Raw genomic sequence first — 4661 nt, 5'->3', positions numbered from 1 at the left:
GGGAGAAAAAAGAAAGATGCAGAGAGGTGCCAGGGACCTTGAAGGCACCGTTTGTCTCTGAGCCCCCAACCAGCCCAGGAAGCTGGTGTCTCCTTGGCCTCCAGGCTGCTCTGTGCCGACACCAGCCCTGTCCGTGTGGCCACATCTCACCCTTACCTCATCTAGGGTCGGGACACGGGGGCTGCCCACTCCCTCCCTCAGGCCCTCCTCTGTGTGAGCCCCCAGCCCTCTCTGTGCTGAGCCACTGATGCTCTGTCCCCAAGTCCCCTGGGATCCTCCCCCTGCCCATCCACTGGCACCTCTGTCCCTGAAGGTCTGACCCTGGACCCCTCCTGCTTCAGGAGGGAGCAGCTGGTGGCCAACATGGGACCACCGAGCCGGGTGAGTCTGGCTAAGCCCAGAGATGGAGGTGCAGCCATCACCAAGAGAGAATACAACACAGTGACATGAGGGACTCCAGCCAGCTGGTGGCCAACATGGGACCACCGAGCCGGGTGAGTCTGGCTAAGCCCAGAGATGGAGGCGCAGCCATCACCAGGAGAGAATACAACACAGTGACATGAGGGACTCCAGCCACAGCAGCAGCCGAGCACCTCTATGCCTCTGGGCTGGGTCTGCTCTCTCCCCATCTGTGCCTGTCTTCACCAGGGACATTCCCAGATGCAGAGGAACTGGGGGGGGCGGTTCCACAGGCTCCCCTCACACCCTCCTGCAGGGAGATTTTCATAGGAAGTTGGGCTAAGTGTATCAAAGGCTTGTCTTCAATTCTTAAGAAATTTTCTAGCACTGCCTGTCCTAAATGCAGAAGCATTTATGAAACATATGTTGTATTTTCATTGACAATACCGGAAATTTGGAAACTACCTAAATGTGCTCCATTAGGGGATTGGTTAGATCAAGCCCATCAGGGGATACCCACACACTGACTATGATGCAGCCTTTTGAAGCCTTTTTTAAGACTTGAAGAAATTATGCTGTGGGGAAAAAGCAGGACTCCAACTTGTGTGCACAGTGTGGTTTCAGGTGACAAGCAGTTTATGATCTGTTGGCCAGGATTGTGCCTGCATTCGTCCATTTAATCCTTCACCCTCCCCAACGAGCTCAGTGCTAAGGGACAGAGGGGGTGAGTCATTCATATGAGGTCACACAGGATGGAGGAGGAGGAGCTGGGAGTTGAACTCAGGAAGTCTGTGCCCACAGCTTATGCATTTAACTGCTAAGCTCTATCATCTTTGCTGTAAAACTATGGGACAGAAAAATGAATTGGGCCATTTTTACATTCTTGTGACTGCTCACTGCCCTGCAAGGAAGCCAGGCCTATACTCCTATGTGTTGAGAGATCATGTGGAGAGAAAAAACACCCCCACTGACAGCCTGCCCAAGACCTCGGATGTGTGATGGGGGCCCTCCTGGAAACTCCCCCCAGTCTAGCCACATCTGATGGGAGCATTTTGACATTTCACTCTGTCCTACTCCATCTCCCCTGGGATGTGAACCATCACTTTGTCCAGCGTCCCCGTGCTGTAGACACTACCGATCCATTAGACACTTAGTGGCCATCTCAGTTATCAGATGGACTGTCTCAGCATCACAAAGTTTGTGTTCAAGTCGCCCTTACTTTACTTAATGATGTTCCCAAAGCACAAGAGGAGTGATGGTGGCAATCTGGATATGCTGAAGAGAAGCCGTGAAGTGCTTCCTTTAAGTGAAAAGGTGAAAGTTGTGGACTTAATAAGTAAAGGGAAAAAAATCGTCTGCTAAGGTTGCTAAGATCTACAGTATTAATGAATCTTCTATCCATGAAATCGTCAAGAAGGGAAAAAGAAATGTGTGTTTATTTTGCTTTTGCACCTCAAACTGCAAAAGTTACGGCCATGGTGCATGGTAAGTGCTTTGTTAAGATGGAAAGGCATTAAATCTGTGGGTGGAAGCCATGAACGGAAGCGTGGTCCAATTGACAGCAGTTGGGTTCAGTACTTCCTGTGGTTTCTGGCAGCCACTGGGGGTCTTGGAACGTATCCCCTGCAGATAAAGGGGAACTACTGTACAAGCTTTGGGGCCAGATAGCATGGGGGAGGTTAGCAAGCCTAGAGGAATGGGAGACTTTTAGTAAAGGCTGGACAGGCAGTGAAGAAACTGCATTCAAAGCTGCAGAGATGGTGACCCGAGTTCAGCAGTAGCAGAGAAATTAGAGAACCTGACACTTGCAGTAACAGGGAAGATAGAAAACAAACCTAATAAGCTTGTGGCTTTCACTAAGGAGATTTCCTAGCAGAATATAGAATGTGCCAAATGGCTTTTTAAAGTTATGTGAGATGGAGTATGAGAATAGGAAACTGATCTAAAAGGGAAGAGGTCTAAAAAACAAGAATAAGGTGAAGGAAATAAAGCTTAAGACAGTCTCTCCATCCAACAAAAAAAAAAAAGGAAAGAAAAAGTCAAAATCTGGGGATAAAGATCAAATCTAGGGTGTGCCAGTAGAATGTAACATTGGGTTGAAGATCAAAGAGTATGACTCTAGATTATTTTTGGTAATGACTTGAAAGATTTAAGGCTGTATCTAGTAGACCCTGTCCAGTAGAAGAAAAAAGCCAAAAAACAGTTTCTGAGAATATAAAGATCTTTGTCACACACCGGTCTGACATGCCAAAGGTAGAGAAAGGCTTGTCTTGGAAGGAGTTATGTGTGTGGTTTAGAAGTGTTGTGGGGCCCCCTCCCACAAGACTGCGCTGACACACCACTCGTGCAGAAAGGGCCATTTGTTCACTCCAGCTGGCCAGCGACCGTCTCTCAAGGAGCAACCAAGGGAGAACGGCCCCAGGCCTTGGTCTTGTGGGGTTTTTAAAGACAAAAACTACATCCCGTTGGCACACGGGTTTGTCCAGGTGCACAAAGCAAGCTAGGGAGCTAGGTCACAGAGGCCGAGAATGAGCCGTCAGAGCAGTCGAGTATACAACTTTTCATTGTGTATGGTTCCTGTTCCCATCTAATAGTTTACTGTGTATGGTTCCTGTTCCCATGTAATAGTTCACTGTGTATGGCTCCTGTTTCTATGCAACGGCTTTTGTTTCTATGAGAAGGTCAACGGTTTCTCATGCAGAAGGGGGGGTAGTCTGCAGGTCAGACGGGGGTAAAATGGAGTTACTTGGGTCAAGCAAGCAATTCTACAGAAGCAGATAGCGTACATTGTGAGGGTGTAGGGAGCTCTATGTCAGAAGCAATGAGTAAGTTACTCTTAGATCATAGAAAACCCACAAAGTCTTAAGAAATTATGTTGGCAAAGCTCTACAAGCATGGACTAAAATGGACAGAGACATTTGAAAGAAAAAAGAAGTGAGCTCCAGGCCCCCAACCTTCTAAAGGCAGGAAGCAGCAGTGGTCATTTCAAATGGAAAAGGAAAGATGTCTCATAAAGCAGAGCCAGGGGCCCCGGGGTGAGTAGGGTTGAGGAGCAGAACAGCTTAGGGAACCATGTGGGGTGTAGCAGCGGCTGTGCACCCAGGCACTGTCCCTGGTGACATGTGCCGGGTGGACTCCAGAATTACCACAGGCAAGTGGCTGCGAGATCCCTCCGGGTACCCCCTCCTTTTTAAGCAGCATGTTTACTGCCCTTGCCCTGTCCCTGCTTCATCACTGGATGTGTACATGAAGATCACTTGGTTTTTAGGACACAGATCTCTGAAGTGGAGGCACCTCACCCAAAGACACAAACCCAAGGCACCCCATCTCTACCTGGGCTTGATTTAAAAGACAAGGTCCTGGAATCAAGTCAGAACATGATTTTATAATTGGGTAATTCTCTGCGGTCATGGGTGTGGGTGGGTCATTTTGCATGTGGGTGGGATATGGATCATTAGGAGTCAGAGGGAAGGTGGTGGCAAACTGTGACATGGTCGAATCACACCTTCCCGATGTTCAAGTCCTTGTGCATCCCCTCCCATATTAATACTGAGCTTGACCGCATGACTTCCTCTGGCCAGTGGGTCATTAGCAACTGTCACGTGACAGAGTCGGGATGAAACCCTAGTTATTTGGCACACAGCTACCATTTAATGAGGAGTCCAAGCTAGATGCCCGGAGAGACCCCATGGAGAACAAACACGATTCTACATGGGACCCTCTGGTAGTTGCCCTCTCACCTTAATTCAGTCTCCAGAGATGTATTTCTTTCCAGATATATTTGGAAACATGTATTTTGTCCACTGGCTTCTCCCCTGTGGTCAGTTTTAAAAGGGCGTCTCTGGAAACAGAGTTATCACTTTGTTAATTTCTAAAGGACACAATGCAAACACGTCTAGAGAATGTCACTATCTCCTCGCCACCACCACCCCCTTTCCACCTCCTATCCAACTCCTCGGGGCTAATTCATAATTTGTGTATTACTATCCATCATTTTCTTATTCCTTTAGAGTTTTTAAATAATTCATGTTTCCTCTTTTTTCCAACAGCAATTGATTCCCATCCAGGTGGCAAGATGAATTCTAGGCGCTGGAGTTCCAGGCGTGAGTGGGGAGCAGTGGACTCGTGACCCATGTGACAGTGGAGGAGGGTAGGCAAGAAGTGAAAACATGTATGAATAAGCAAGATAACTCCAGTTTGTGATAAGGACAGTGCAGGAAATAAACATGGTGACATGACAAAAAAAAAAAAAAAAAAAGGAA

Source organism: Galeopterus variegatus, unplaced genomic scaffold (genome assembly GCF_000696425.1).
Source record: "Galeopterus variegatus unplaced genomic scaffold, G_variegatus-3.0.2 Scaffold15168, whole genome shotgun sequence".
NCBI lineage: Eukaryota > Metazoa > Chordata > Mammalia > Dermoptera > Cynocephalidae > Galeopterus > Galeopterus variegatus.
Note: the sequence above shows the minus strand (reverse complement) of the source record.